Source organism: Apium graveolens, chromosome 4 (genome assembly GCF_009905375.1).
Source record: "Apium graveolens cultivar Ventura chromosome 4, ASM990537v1, whole genome shotgun sequence".
NCBI classification, from domain to species: Eukaryota; Viridiplantae; Streptophyta; class Magnoliopsida; order Apiales; family Apiaceae; genus Apium; species Apium graveolens.
The window spans coordinates 266,689,718-266,706,731 of NC_133650.1; the positions used below are offsets into that span (position 1 = coordinate 266,689,718).

Here is a 17,014-nt window from a genome sequence, read left to right on the forward strand (position 1 = left end):
ATCAATATCATTGTGATCAATATCTTTGGTCTTCTGTTATGAGCATTCCCCTCCAGTTTGCTGAGGTCTCCCCAATTCTGCAGAGTACCTTTCTTAGCAAGTTCCGCTTGTCTCTCTAGAAACTCAGAATTCTCTTTTCAAACATGCATCCCCAATTTTCCTCAAATAAGCATACGTCTTAAACACCAAATCAGAAACTCGAGGCTAGGAATCAGAAACTCTATACGAATAAACCAACGCATCAAACAACTCTGAACTAAAACTAACCAAACTTGAGTCAGCAATCCCCTCAAAACACCTTCTGCAGATTTAAACTTAGGATGCTTAGTCAAAATATGCAAAACCATCCAATGAGTTTCAAGATTACGAAAAGACAGGTTCTTTAGCCCAAACCACTTAAAGAACTTAAACGAAATAAAATGGTCATTACTGAGCTTTAAAAGAATGGGTTTTTACTTGAAAAAGAGACAACCCAGATGTTAATTTATCAAGTTGAAGCCAATGAGAGTGAATAAGATGACTATAAGCTATATTTACGGAATCAAGATCATGAGCTTTAGGGTCAGGAATGGTTCCATTGGGTAACGGGATCGGATTAAAGTTCTTGTTTCGGAAAGAACTTATTGTCTTATTGTCTTATCATAATAGGTATCCTATTCTGTTTTGTATTCTGGAACATCCGTAATATGTATCTTATTCTGTATCAGAATTATACAATATGTCAAGGTGCTTGATTTGCTTGGCATGGGATTTAAATGATGGTCAGGATCATAAATTGCAAATTCAATTGCTGTATTTGTGTTTTAGATGGATATGAGGCCAAAAAAAGTCACTCTTAAGAAGAGAAAGAAGGGTCTGTCATTCGACATCATCTTCAAGTTAGATATTGATGAGCTTATTCAGTAGTTTGTCAAAGATGAATTAACAACATTAGCAAATATGAAGAATGCATGGACTTACTGTTACAAGAAGTTCTCATACATTAATGAGGCCAGACCTATGACTAGATTTGGTTGCTTCATGTAGTCTCTCTATTCTCGTTGCATTGGATTTGTGGTGGTGTCTAATGTATCTCTATTGCCTTCTATTAGGAGCCTTAAAACACTTGTTATTGAATTAAAAAAGGGGAAGGTGAATGTTGCCTCAGCTTTAGTCAACCGAATCTTGAAAAGCAACATGTTTCATTTAGGTGTTGTAGATTTAAAGGAAGGTTCATAACTGAGAAGATGAAAGAACTCCGACCGGAAGAGAATGCAACTATTCTGATTGCACACGAGAAGTGTTATGCCAAAAATTTGGTATAAAGTAATATTCGGGTCAAAAGTGGGTCAAATAGATGAAGTTAAGACATTTACGCCTATAATCAAGGAAGATTGGGGCGAGCCTTCTAGTCTTAGAAATGTAGAGGCGCCCCCTTGGCATAGTACGAATCAGGGATACCTTGAAGGATGAAGGCGCGCCCTGGAGGATGAAGGCGCGCCCTGAAGCTCACAGGAATAAAGGATATATTGAATCAAAGAATGCACCTTTTATTTGCATGAGACGCGCCCTCTAGTTACCTGGAAGAGAGATTTAACTGGAAGAGAGATTTAACTGATTTCTGAAGGTGGCACATATCAACAAGTATTAGGGCGCGCCCTAAGTAAAGAAAGTAGCTTGGATGGGGCTTCAACATAGTTACTTGGACGGATTCTTCGGATGATTCAAGGAGGAAGAAGATTATTATTACTAACCTATTTTCTGCAGGTACTCTATTGAAGAAATCCTTCCTGTAATGCAACCACAAGAAGGTGGTGTCCGTGGTCAGAGATCTCCAGGGGTATGCCTGGATGGAAGGCCTCCTCCTGTAGTCAATGAGTGTTCTCATTGGGGATGTGGGGTAAATTCTGGTGTGTACTTTGGGAGCTCTGTCTCTGTAGTCAATAGGTGTCCTCGTTGGGAGACTTCGAAGTATCCTGCACTTTGCACCCAAAAGCTTGGGATCACTTGTCCTGCAATCTGGTAGGGGCTCTTTATCCGGGGGACAAGGATGCGTCCAATATTTTTGGTGAATCACGGCTATACCTGCGTCCACGGATTAAAGAAACAGCTGGTAGCAGAAGGTTATCCTTGGCCAGGGAGATGCCTTATCCGTGAAGTCTTGAACCTGTGGACGAGCCTTGGGCCTTTGTGGTTGGGCCCCATCGGCGGACATTCCTAAAGCTAGTAGAAGACGGTTTCTAATAGGTTTCCTGCTGGGCCTCGGGATGAGAAATCTAAGCCCATTAGGTTTCTTATTCCCCAAGAACTATGTTGGATTGAATCCCTATAGATAGAAATACGTAGGCAAATTGCAAGGGGTCAGAGGTTGAGAGCGCAAAGGAGTCACCACTAACCCTAAGCATTCTCAGCCACTAATAATCACAACCACCAAACACTGTTCATATTTTCCGATGAATAACCACCGTCACAGATCTTATTTACGTCTACAAATCTCAAACTTTGTTGCTACCAAATTCCTTCGTCAATAAATTGGCGCTAGAAGGAGGGGCTAATCAAGATCTACATCTAGGAGGGAAAATGTCTCAGTATCGTGATGGAAGTTCTTATGATGGAGAAAGTTCTGATGAAGGTTCAGATCATGGCTACGACCGTCATGAACCTTATATTCTGACTATGATTAATTGGCCCACTCCAGACTTCGGGGATCAACCACCAGTTCTGATCAGTAACGTTAATTTATTGGAACAGCTATACCGCATGGGTGATGCCTTGAACGGTTTTGATTCAAGAATGAGCACGGTAGAGCGACGCAAGACCAGAAGAGGCCTTCGTCATAATCATCCTATTCATGCACCTGGCAAAGCTCCCATGGTTGAAAGAGATGCTCCGGCCGGCCATGGCCAAATCGAAGATAAATATGAGCCAATTACCCCGTGATGTATGAATTACTCCAACGATACAACTCCGATCGTTGAACTTGTTGATGAAGATACTGATGGACGGGAGGTGCCGTGGGTTGATAATCGAGTTTTAACTCACCCACATCGATCTGGACGGACTCTAGAGGAGCGACGACAAGTGAAATCTATACCGACCAATGGACAACAAGGTTTTTCTGCCCTGAAAGATCATTTGGGGATCCATTTGGGAGATGATGATCTAAGGATTCTACTTTTAGAATGGCAGAGAGATGTTGATCGAGGATATGTGACGCCCCGTGGTTCAACGTGTGTGCCCCTGAATCCTATTGAGAATCAGTAGTGGCACGGCGACCATGAGAGAGCTCATCTCCATGGATCGATGGATAGGTATGATCGGGACTATGGAAGTGATCATTGGAGAAGGCCTTAATGGAGAGGAAGGGGTGGAGGCTGCGGTAGATACCTGGATGGCAACCGTCGCACCAACTATTGTGATTATAAGGATGCTCGTATGGATGATCGAGATGAAAGAGATAATCAGATGAGAGGTAACGGCCAAAGGGATATTCAGACTTATGATCATGAGATTCTTTAAGGTCGTGGCCGAGGACAGGAATAAATTCTGGAAGGAAATTAAGGGCAAAATCAAGAGTACTAATACCACCGGAAGGAGGGCAGACATATGTCTGATCAGCAACCAACACCTCCTAGTGGGGATCAAGTAGCGCCACCCCCGCCTCAACCTCAAGATCCACAACCCAACGTACAAACCATCCCTAGAGTGGGGACTTTTAATGTATATGATCTAAAAAGGATACCTAGTCATCTGGAAGGAGGAAGGGTAACGACAATAGATGCGATTCCCTCACCATTCTCTATGGTAGTAAGAGAGGCTCATCTGCCGGCCGGATATCGTAACACGACTAGCGGCTTGCGGTTCCATGGAAGTTCAGATCCTGTGGAGTTTCTCGGATATTTTAATATAGAGATGGATGTGTAACAAGTTTTGGACTTGACCAGATGTAGACTTTTTGCTGTAACTTTTAGAGAAAGCACTCAGCAGTGGTTCCAAAAGCTTGGACCGGGAGTAATCAATTCCTAGGATCAAATGAAAACTCTGTTCTTGACAAAGTTCCAAGCAGCTGTGAGGTATGCCCCATCGGTTACAACTTTGGCCAATGTCAAATAGAGGGAGAATGAGAGCCTGACATCTTACTTCAAAAGGTTCAACGTCGAATCTACCGGTGTGAGAGGGGCTTCGGACGAAGCTTTGAAAAGTTTCTTGATAGGAGGATTGAGGGTTGGTTCAGATTTATGGAAATACTTGAAAGGGAAGGATCCAGCTACTTTGGCAGATGTCTTGGCCTTAGCAGAATCGTTTAAATCTTTGGAACAATCTTTGGAAGAGCAAGAAAGAGGGACATATCCCTGAGCCCTAGATATCAAAGAGATAGCCGAAGCCCAAATCGGGTGAACGCCGTAACCATGCGAAGGGAATGGAGCCCCCTCAAGTTATGATAGCAGAACTAGTGGATATACCCCTTTGGCTGCTTCGATTGAGCATATTTTTGAAGTGAATATGAATAAGGGACTTTTTAGGAAGCCAGAGGCTCTATCCTCCTGGCAAAGCAAGGATAAAAAGAAGTATTGCGAGTTCCATGAATCGTCCGGGAATAATACTCATGAGTGCCGACAACTTAAAGATGAAATCGAGGCTCTGATAAAAGAGGTTTATCTTGGTGAATAAGTGGTTAAGAAAGTAAGGATGCACAAGAATGGTTCTGACAAAGCAAAAGAGGAAGGTGGTCGCGCTCCCCCGGATCCAACAATGAGACTTTGGAGGAGAATAAATTTGTCAGGGATAGTAGCATCCAAACAATATTTGGATGAGATCCCGAAATGAAATGCAGTAATCGAACCTTGGAAAGATATGCAAGGGAAGCCCGGTATAGGCCATTGAATGATATCCATAAGGTGGAGACTCGACCACCGAAAGTATTCAAGGGAGAATCAATGGATTTCACCTTCAAAGAAGTAGATGCCAGATGGGTGCATCATCCTGACAATGATGCTCTGGTCATTTCTCTCCAAATCGGACTAAGAACACCTACAGAGCCTTCGTGGATAATAGAATCTCGGCAAACATCTTTTACTACATCACTTATAAAAAAATGGGTTTGCCTGATCGAGACATATCAGGAGAGGATTCTTGGGTCTATGGTTTTTCTAGCGAAGGAGTTAGAGTCATGGGATCAATTCGATTGCCATATAATCTGGGTGAAAACCCTCTTTCCGTAATAAAAATGCTCGAGTTTAAGGTTTTAAATCAGGAATCATTCCACAATGTGTTGTTGGGACAACCTTTTCTCAGAAAAATGAGGGTCATCACTTCAATTCATCACCTAAAAATTAAGTTCCCTATCCCAAATGGGGTTGGCAGAATAAAAGGTTCTCAATATGACTCCCGGGAATGTTACCAACAAGCTATGAGGGGTTTTCGGAAAAAAGATGTCCATGTCGGAGATGCCTCCAACGACGAACCAGAGGGAACAATCGAGCAACCAATCGAGGAGATTCGTGTCCACTACTATGTTGAACAAGAGGATGAATATTCTGCCAAGCTACCTTCAGCAACATTATTCTTGGAAGATGCTCTTAGGGTCAAAATTTTGGAAGAAGAAAAGCTCCCATACAACAACATAATCCAAGGAAGTTTCAATGAAGAATGGCTCGAAGGAAGATCTGATATTTTGTAAAATTTAAAGCAAGTTATGTACAAGATGGATGCCCCTCCTCCTGAGGGCACGCCCTTAACACCAAAGAACTCAAGAGAAGTTCATGCCCCTGTGAGAAAGGGGGCGCCTTCTTTCAGAAAAATCTATGAAGAAGTTGATGCTCCTCTAGAGGACGCGCATTCCAAATAAAGTAACGAAGGTCACAATCAGCTTGATTTGGATCCACGAATTCCATTGCCCACGGAAAAAATGGGGCCGGTTGGGGATACGATTAAGATCCAAATTGATGAGAAGTATCCAAGCAAAGTCTTGAAGATTGGCTCTCAATTAAACCTGAGGCTGAAAGAAGGATTTTCGAGATTTCTCTTAGCAAATCTTGATGTATTTGCATGAAGCCACTCAGATATGGTTGGAATTGATTCGAAAATCATGTGTCATCGATTGAATATTAACTCCCAATATAAAGGGGTTCGGCAAAAGCGCAGGGCGATAAGTGGAGAAAAGGTCGTAGCTTTGGCAGATAAAGTTGATATGCTTTTGGAAGTCGAACTGATCATGGAAACTTTTTACCCAGAATGGTTGGAAAATCCGGTATTAGTGAAAAACCCTAATGGGAGGTAGAGATAGAGCCGGCCAAATGAGCGGTTTGGCTCGGCCCGTTCACAATTTGGCTCGTCAAAATCCGCCTTAAATCGGCTCGTCAACGAACGATTAATTATTCGGCACAAACCGTCAAGTGTAACGAACCGAATACGAATAATATTTTCTGAAACTGGAACCGTCCCGGAATCGGACCGGCTCGAACCGATTAATTCGTCAATGAATTGTCAGGGTGAAGGCACGTGAATTCGCGGTTAACCAGCCTGCGAATTATTCGCCAGACGATTGCAGTAAAGGGAAGTGGACTGTTGTTCCTCCTTAATTTCTCATTGATATACTTATGTATGATATTTAATAATATAAATTATTATTTTACTTTTTTTAAAGAATATATTATTATGTGCAATATAAAATATATCATAAAATTTAAAAAAATATCAACCTAAACCATATGCCTTCATAGATTTATTGGTGATCAATAATGAATTTCAGATTACACATTTTACTTGATGTCTGCTAATTTACTACCGTAGAGAACTTGCATGGATTTTACTAATCTAAACAAAGCCTGCCCAAATGATAGTTTCCCTTTGTCGAGAATTGATCAGTTGGTTGATGCCACGACAGGGCATGATTTGCTGAGTTTCATGGATGCAGACTCCGGTTACAATCAAATATCCATGTGTGAACCTGACCAAGAGCACACTTCATTCATCAAAGACAGAGGTCTCTATTGCTATATCAGGATGTCGTTTGGTCTTACAAGGCTAAGGCTACCTACCAAAGGTTGGTAAACAAGATTTTTAAAACTCAAATAGGGAAAACAATAGAAGTATATGTGGATGATATGCTGGTAAAGTTAAAAGAAGCTGAAAATCATGTAGCACACCTGGATGAAATGTTCCACATTTTGATGAAATATTGGATGAAATTGAATCCTAAAAAATGTGTGTTTGGTGAACCACCTAGGAATCGAGGCAAATCCCGCAAAAATCAAAGCTCTGCTAGACATGAAATCTCTCACCAGTGTTAATCAAGTGCAGAGCCTAACAGGAAGGATTGCAGCATTAAATCGATTTATTTCAAAATCTTTAGACAGATGCAAGGAATTCATTAAGGCTATTAAAGGTATGGGAAATGATTTCGTTTAGACCTTGGAATGTGAGGAGACTTTTCAGAAGTTCAAAGAACAATTGGGATATCCTCATATGTTGGCAAAGCTAGAGGATGAGGAAACGTTAATTCTCTACTTGGAAGTATCGAAATATTCCATGTCGCTAGTCACCGGTATACTACGTAAGAGATTGTTAGATGCAGAGACCATATACACCAGCATGGAGAAATTAGTGCTCTTGTCCTTGCGACACGAAAGTTGAGACCATACTTCCAAGCTCATCGAATAGAGGTTCGCACTTCCTACCCTCTGAGGCACATCTTGCATAAGCCAGAATTATTAGGTAGAATGTTGAAGTGGGCAGTTGAGTTGGGGCAATTTAATTTGGAATATTTCCCCCATACCGTAATTAAAGGACAGGCTTTGGCTGATTTTTTACTTGAGTTTGATTCATAGGTGGATGAGAAGGCTATAGTGTTGGCAGAACCTTTCTCACGGGGAATAACCCCGACAAAGTGAGAGAAGAGTTCCCACACCCTTGGTGGTTTCTACATGTCGATGGGGCTGTGAATAATAATGGGGCAGGTACCGGGATTATTCTATTATCCCAGAAGGGCACCATTTGATGAGTGCCATTCAATTCAAGTTTTATATCACAAATAATGACGTTGAATACGAAGCCCTAATTTAATGGTTTAAAAATAGCCTTGGAGGTAGGGTTATGAATTTGATAGCTCGACGTGATTCAGAGTTGGTAGTGAATCAAGTTAATCGAGGATTTCAGGCTCGAAGCCCTCAAACTGAGTTGTACATGAGATGTGTGCAGCGCTTGCTCCAAAGATTTGGAAATGCTAAGTTGGAGGGTATGCTAAGAGAAGAGAATATATGTGGATGCTTTGGCAAAAATGGTCTCACAAATGGACAGCGCGTTGCTAGGACAGATTCCCTTGGGAATTCAGGAAATTTCAAATATTCCGGAGATAGGTGTGTTCCAAATACAAGTGGTCCTACAAGGGACTTGGATGACCCCAATCCATAACTATATTCGCATGGGAACTCTACCGAAAGACAAGCTATAGGCTCGATGCCTTCACTATTAAGCTGTGAAGTATGTTGAGTATGACGGAGTTTTATATAAAAGAGGTTTTAATTCACCATTTTTGCGATGTCTAGACTTTGAGGAAGGACATTATATTCTCAGGGAGGGGTATTCGTGTCAATCACTCGGGGGTGGTTCATTGGCACTGCAAGTCCTTAGACAGGGATATTATTGGCCGTCAATGAAAGATGATGCTTTCAAGTTTTCCAGGGCATGTGATCACTGTCAACGGTTTGCCAATTATTCCAACACCCCAGCAACAACCATAACTTCGTTTGCAAGTCCTTGGCCTTTCGCCATATGGGGAATCGATCTTATAGGTGAGCTCCCTAAGGCCAAGGGGGTGTGAAGTATGTTGTTGTGGTTGTTGATTACTTTATAAAGTGGGTAGAAGCTATGCCATTGGCCACGATCATGGCTAAGAAAATCAGAGATTTTGTCTTCAATTCCATAGTCTGCAGATTTGGTAATCCGTACAAGCTCATGTATGATAATAGGAATCAATTTGACAATAAAGAATTAAAGAAACTTTGTGAAAATTTGCACATCAAAAGGACTTTGCTGCAGATATCATCCATAAAGTAATGGTCGGATTGAAGCCATAAATAAGATCATTAAGCATACTTTGAAGGCCAAGTTGGAGAAAAGGAAAGGAGATTGGTCAGAGCAGTTACCGATGGTTCTTTGGTCTTATAACACAACTCCAAGGTCAACTACTAGGAATCCCCTTTCATGTTAACTTACGGGTATGAAGCTATGATTCTCGTGGAAGTGGGAGCTGGATCATTACAAAGAAACTTGTTCGTTGAGGAAGATGCAGAGGTTAATCAGAGGCTCCACTTGGATTTATTGGACGAAGCCAGAATAAACTCCTAGTTGAAGCTTGCTGCTTATCAGCAGAGGATTTCCAGACACTTCAATAAAAAGGTAAAATCCATACCTCCAAGGTGGGAGATCTTGTTTTGAGAAAGGTCATGCAAAATACAAAGATAACGCGGCATGGAGTGCTTGGAGCTAATTGGCAAGGACCATATAAAGTTAAAGCTATACTTTGGAAAGGGACTTATCGCTTGGAAGATTTTGATGGTAAGCTCATTCCTCGGGCCTGATGTTAAGTGGCATTTATGACACTTATTTATGCTCTAATAAGCTTTGAGTTGGTGTATTTGTACTCAAGTTACTTGTGTTTTGATGTGTTTTCAAGTATTTTTGCATTTCAGGCATTACTTTGTAAATCAGGTGAATTAGCATTTTTTTGATGCTAATATGGTGTTTAGAATGTGTTGGAATAAAAGCTTGAAAGATCGGCTCGAAGCTGCAAGGAATAAATAAAAGAAAGAAAAAAAAATTTGGCAGAAGACAGGCGCGCCCGCGCTGGTATTGCACGTGACCGCGCCGGGGGAAACGAAAGTCAGCGTGCCCGCGCTGGTGAAGCACGCGGCCGCGCTGGGTCGGGTGTTAAAAATCCTTATTCTTGTATAATTCGAATTCTGGACTCCTGGGAATGCATGGACTGCTATATAAACATAACTTAGGTCATTTATATATATATATATATTCAGAGATTCAGAGTTTTCAAGACATCAAAGAAGGATAAGATGGCAAGAGACCTTTTTGGCATAATTCAACGAAGGCGAAGACGATCTAGTTTATTCTTGTGAATCTTTTTTTTGAGTTGTAATTTGAATGCTTGTTTCTTGTTTTGCTGAACCTATATTCTTGTGTGTACTTGGTTTTATTTATTCGTATAAAGACTAAGTTTGATATATCATGTTTTCATTGGAACCCACATTGGCGATGAGTTCGATTATGGGTTAATCGTTATCATGGGGTTCTAGCGGATTTATGTATGGATTTCTTTAGTTAAATTGTTTGATGCCTAAGTATGTGGTGATTGTATGATATCCTAGTTATGGTTGTGCTTATTCGTCTTGTGAGCGTCGTGAACTTATAAGATAGCGTGTTAATTCTTAATGAAGTGAAAGTGAATTTAAGGATTTAGAACTTGCCATGCTAGATAGGTTCATGTATTGTTATGCATGATTCGTAGGTAATTTTACCCATCTTACTTGCCCTATGTAATCACGATAGATAACTTGTGCTTAAACCATTATGTTGTCAAATTCTATAGACATATAGGGTCTCAATATAATTGGTGCATATTCAGCTTTTATCTCTTTTGTGGATGTCTGGTAGAATGGTACTCGTGCAACGAAAGTTGGCGTTTTTCAGTTTCGTGTTGTCTGATTAGTGTCATCACCATTGCAAGCTAAGGTTGAAAATAATAAGGCTATTGAATGAAGTATTTAATGAAGTTAGAATCCTATGTTTGTCATATATATTAATCTATTCTACTTTATTCTCTTAGTTATAATTGTTAGCGTAATTCTTAGTGATAAACATCTTCACTTGTTATCGTCTTTACATTAAATAATAACCATACGTTATTGCTTAGGTGCGTAATTAGATATTAACAATACAGTCTCTGTGGGATCAAATCTGATTTATATCTTATACTACTTGCAAACTCGTATACTTGCGTTTAATATTAGCGTGTGTTTAGGGACTAACAAGTTTTTAGCGCCACTGTCGGGGACTGCAGTGTAAATTACTAGTTTATGTGATTTCCATCAGTGGTCGTTAAAGTTCATTGACTCGGACATTGTTACTTATTTATTTCCTTGCTTTATTTCAGGTGAACTAGCGAGGGTGTATGCATACGCGTTCGCGTACTCGTAAGAGAACACTGGATAAAGTCGGGGAAGAACTTGTGGTGGTTCGTAGGGAAGTTTTTGAGGAAGAAAAGAAGGTAGAAGAAGAAGAGAAAGTTGAAGAGCCAATTGTAGTAGCTATGGGTGATCAAGCAGAAAATCTGAAGGCTTTGATGGACTATTCTAAGCCTAAGATTAATGACATTCAGTCTAGCATCATTAGACTAGCCATAGCGGCTAACACTTTTGAGATCAAGTCAAGCACGATCCAGATGATATAGAACTCAGTTCAGTTTGGGGGTTCTCCTACCGAAGACCCCAACATGCACATTAGGGATTTCATCGAGATCTGCGACACTTTCAAGTTTAATGGTGTGACTGAAGATGCTATCAAGCTGTGACTCTTCGCATTCTCTTTGAGGGACAAAGCTAAGTGCTGGTTACACTCTCTATCAGCGGGGTCTATCACAACTTGGGAAGATCTTGCCCAAAAGTTTCTCACTAAATTTTTTCCCATGGCGAAGACTGCAGCAATCCGGAATGCTCTTACCCAGTTCATGTAGTAAACTGGAGAATCTCTATGTGAGGCGTGGGATCGATATAAGGAGATGCTAAGGAAGTATCCACACCATGGCATGCATGATTGGATGATTATCAACTGTTTCTACAATGGATTGGGTCCTACTTCTAGGCCCATGCTTGATGCAGCATCAGGAGGAGCCTTGTAGGCTAAGAGCTACGATGAAGCTTATGAACTTATTGAACTAATGGCTGCTAATGAGTACCAGAATCCTTCCCAGAGACTGACTCAAGAAAAAGTTACAGGAATTCTGGAGTTGGACGCAACAACTGCTATAGCTGCCCAACTTAAGGCTTTGACAATGAAGGTGGACACTTTGGCTAATTATGGAGTTAATCAAATCACCAGTGTCTGTGAGTTTTGTGCTGGTGCTCATGAGACTGATCAGTGTGCAATTCCTAATGAATCAGCTCAGTTCGTGAGCAACTTTCAGCGATCACAGTAACCTGTGCCAGCCACCTATCATCCAAACAACCGCAATCATCCTAGTTTCAATTGGAGCAATGCTTAGAATGTGGTTCAATAACCATATCATCAGTATTCAACTAAGCAGTACAACCCCCTGGTTTTCAGCAACCGCAGTATGCACCAAAACAACAACTCCAGCTGCAATCAGCTAATGAAAAATCTGAATTAGAAGAGTTGAAGCTTATGTGCAAGAGCCAAGCGGTTTCTATCAAGACCTTGGAAAATCAAATTGGGCAAATTGCCAATGCCTTGATAAATTGTCAGCCTGGTATACTACCTAGTGACATTGAAGTGCCAGGAAAGAAGGAAGCTAAGGAGCAGGTAAAGGCAATCACTTTGAGGTCTGGAAAGGTTGCTGATCCCGAACAAACTCAAGAGTTGACTGAAAAAGCTGGAGCTGAGAAAGAAGTAGAGCAACAGGATGAAGAAATGGAACCAAGGAAGACTACTGTTGAGCATACCCCTCCTGAGGGTAATACAGGGGAGAAACAAATCTATCCTTCACCGCCTTTTCCTAAGAGGCTGCAGAAGAAAAGGCTGGACAAGCAATTCGAGAAGTTTCTGGAGGTGTTCAAGAAAGTTCATATCAACATTCCTTTCGCCGAGGCTCTCGAGCAGATGCCTAGTTATGCAAAGTTTATGAAAGGTATTCTCTCTCGGAAAGTGAAGCTAGATTATTTAGAGATTGTCGCTCTCACGGAGGAATGCAGTGCGGTGCTACAGCAGAAGTTACTTCCGAAGCTTAAGGATCTGGAAAGCTTTACTATTCCATGTACTATGGGGAAAGTGTCTTTTGACAGATGCTTATGTGACTTGGGAGCTAGCATCAATCTGATGCCTTTGTCAATCTTCAAGCAATTGGACTTACCTGATCCCAAACCAACTTACATGACCTTACAGTTGGCTGACCATTCTATTACATATCCGAGAGGTATTGTGGAGGATGTCTTGGTCAAGGTGGATAAACTCATCTTCCCTGCTGATTTCGTCATTCTTGATTTTGATGAGGATAAGAAGATTCCCATAATCTTGGGAAGGCCTTTCTTGGCAACTGGTCGAACCTTGATTGATGTGCAGAAGGGTGAGCTTAAAATGCGAGTGTTGGATCATAATGTAACTTTCAATCTATTTAATGCTATGAAATTTCCTATTGATAACGAGGAGTGCTTAAAAGTGGAGTTGGTTGATTCGGTGGTCACATCAGAACTTGATCAATTGCTAAGGTCTGATGCCTTAGAAAAAGCCTTGTTGGGAAATGCGGATAGCGAGGATGACGAAGGTGATGAGCAATTGCAATATTTGAATGCTTCTCCCTGGAAAAGAAGATCGATATGCCTTTTGAATCTCTTGGAATGGAGGAATTGAACAAAACTCCTAATAGACTGCCCTGTGGGTGATGAATGTTGTCTTCTGGATGTCTTTTGGATTCATCTTGATCTGGTTGTACCCCGAGAAGGCGTCCATGAAGCTTAGCATTACATGTCCGGATGTGGCGTCTATCAATTGATCAATATTTGGAAGAGGGTAGGGATTCTTTGGGCATGCACTATTCAAGTCGGTGTAGTCAACAAATATTCTCCATTTTCCATTTGCCTTCTTCACCATTACCACATTAGCCAGCCATTTCGGGTACTTAACTTCACAAATGATCCCAGCTTTGAGTAGTTTCTCAACCTCTTCGTCTATTGCTTTCTGCCTCTCTGGGGCAAAACTTCTTCTCTTCTGCTTAACAGGCTTTCAGTTTGGGTTTACATCCAAGCTATGCATTTCTATGGATTCATGCAGCCCAGTCATGTCTCTTGGGCTCCAAGCAAATATATCAGCATAGCTTCGGAGCAATGAAACCAGATCTTCTCTAAAAATAGTTCCAAGTCTGGATCCTATCTTTACCTTCTTAGAAGGATTGGTTTCATCGATCAGAATTGTTTCTGTTTCCACTGCGGCCTCTACTTTTGCTTGATCTTGGTTTGATACCAATTGCTGGATTCGGGCTTTTACATTCTTCGTCATGTAGATTTGACCCTGGGCTGCCATCTTTTCTTGGTTGCTTTCCCTCTTTTCGTTTGTTTCAGGGCTGGTTGCTTGCATAGTAGGATTGCCCTGGCTGAGACCTGGGTTCAATTCAACCTCTACTAAGCCTTGGTTGCTTTCTAGCTCTTCCAAGCCTGGCTTGGTTACTTTTGGATCCAGGTTGAATTCTATAACTTGGACTTCTCTTCTTGCAATATCCCTTGATTGGGGGTGATGTTTCTTAATGTTTTGCTGCTTTCGAAGGACTGTGGCCTTCCTTTTGTTGTCTTGGTGAGTTTTGGCCATGACCAGGGCCTGGCTATAACATCTTTCAGTGACCTCGTAGTCTCCCTTAACTTCTCCTATCCCTTTTGGAGTTGGGAATTTGATTTTTAGGTATGATATAGAGGTGATTGCTTGTATACTGGTTAGAGCTGAGTGGCCAATTATTGATCACATAGAATTTTATCACATGGGTGATGTAATAACCCCAATTTTTGGAATTTTTTTTTAACACGGCTGAATAGTAACTTTTGCTGATGATGCTGATTAAAGAAAATTATCAGAACACGCTATATAGGAGTACTGTTATGAAAATTCTAAGATCGTATTAGTACTCCATAAAGTAAATAAGTGTATGTAAAGATTGTCAGAATCCAAATTCGAACACTTTGATTTTTCCCAAAAATCAACCAGATATCGAAAGAATTGGGTATAAGGTAACATGATTAAAATGATTTAAATTCAAGGATTATAAAAGAGGATCATAAAAGGAGTATAAATTATTAAGAAGGGTTTAGGGGAACCCAAATAATAAGATCCCGGGTATGATCTCTCAAACGATAAACGAGAACGAAAGTTAAGCGAACCGTAAAACAAATAAGCGACCAAGAGACAAGCTTGTACAAGAAGCCAAGGATTGTGACATCATCAAACCACAAGGAAGAGACATGTGGCAAATGGATGACATAGATATGGTGACATAAGCATGACAAATGGAGGGATTGTTGGTTGATTACAAGCCACACAAATTTTACCATGGTTAAAAGTTAATTAAGCAAAACAAAAGGAAACAACCAAGCAAAACAAATCAAAAACACAAAACACAAATTAAAAGTTGACTTTTGCTTTCCAAGAACAAAAGCTCTCGGATAAAACCAGAGCAGCAACTTCAAACTACCATATCTCCTTCAATACTCACTCAAATAGTATGTTCTATAGCTCTTTGGAAAGGTATTGAGATGGCCTACAACTCTTGTTCACAAGTCTCGTCCAAATAAGAATGGTAAGACCCTCGTTTTGAAAGTTCTTTCAATCTGACTTTTAGAAACTTCAAAACCTAACTTTGTGTTCTTGATTTCTTTGGAAAGATCAAGCTTGTAGGAGGCTCCCTAAGACTTCCTAGATACTCTAATCACTCCAAGGAAGGTATAACACCTCCAAACCCTAGCTTTACTTTGAGTATTACGATGGTTTTGATGGTTATAGTAAATGAGAAGCATGATGCTTGTGTGTTTAGAGTTTGGATTGGATTTGTAGTGATTTGGATGTTGAAATCTTGTTTATAGTTAATGAAACTTAAGTATAGCTAGTAGTTTATGTGTGGGATTGTATAATTTGGAAAATCTTGAGGTTTGGGGACTGATGTAGTAAGGTTTGGATGAGGGTTGGTTGTGAGTTGAATGGTGGTTGTTTGGAGTGGTTTAAAACTTGGTAATCACGTAAACATAGCCGTCGTAATGCCCAATTTCATACAACTGCTTGTTCTTAGCGTTCGGGACAGAGACCTAATTATTGAATCTGTGACTTTGCCATGTTTAGTTAAATTATGTCGTAAGCTTCATTTTGATATGTGGTTCGCTTGAATCCGATGTACGGTTTAAGAGAAACGACCGTTTTAAGTAACGGCGTTTCGCGAACGAATCATTACCCCTCGCCTTACTTTGAAACCTTGGTTAAGGCCCTTAAATGACTAATTGGAGTATGAAACAATTATGTAAAGTGGACTAGGCAGTTGGTAGGGTATTCACGAAAGCGTCGCCTTAAAATTCGTAACGGTTAACATATTAAAAATGGTGGATCCGAGGGTACTCGAACGACTCATGTGATTTGTTAAGCGTAGAAATGACCATAAGCAAACGTTAGGGTTCAATTGGTTAAAGTCTAGTTTCTTAAGCGACCGTGGTTTAATTCCGGCTTATGTTGTTGTTCATAGGTTACCGGAGCACTCTAAGCTTAAGTCTACCCCGGAGCACTCAGGCAAGTTTTCTACCCGTTATACTGTTGTTGTGATGTAAATAAATGTATATGCATTATCTTGTGATAAGTGCATGATTGTTATTAGAAAATCTTACGATATATTGGAGCATGTGATATGGTATATATGCATGTCGGTTTCGTAATCTTGATATCTAATTGTTGATTCAATTGTTTATAAGTTGCATAATACCTATGCTAGAGATAAGCAGTAGTTGCCTATACCCTTAGTATAGGGGACCCAAAGGTGAACATTTTCTAAACCGGGAGTCGATGTTACCGAGTATAATATATATATATATATATATATATATATATATATATATTTTGATATAGTTTTCAAAACTATTAATCGAATAAGGTTTATTCGATAACTTTATTTTATTTAATGAATATTATTCTAAATATTCATTCGAGAACTTATGACTCCGCTTACTTTATTTAATGAATATTATTTTGAATATTCATTCGAGGACTTATGACTCCGCTTACTTTATTTAATGAATATTATTTTGAATATTCATTCGAGAACTTAAGA

General features: G+C 40.3%; 1 non-coding gene across 1 annotated transcript; it reads right to left on the reverse strand.

The window, feature by feature from the left end:
- Positions 1-11,692: 11,692 nt before the first annotated feature.
- On the reverse strand, positions 11,693-11,799 carry LOC141722529 (small nucleolar RNA R71). Its single transcript, XR_012575545.1, has one exon. It is a non-coding gene; the product is annotated as a small nucleolar RNA R71 (small nucleolar RNA).
- Positions 11,800-17,014: the final 5,215 nt, after the last annotated feature.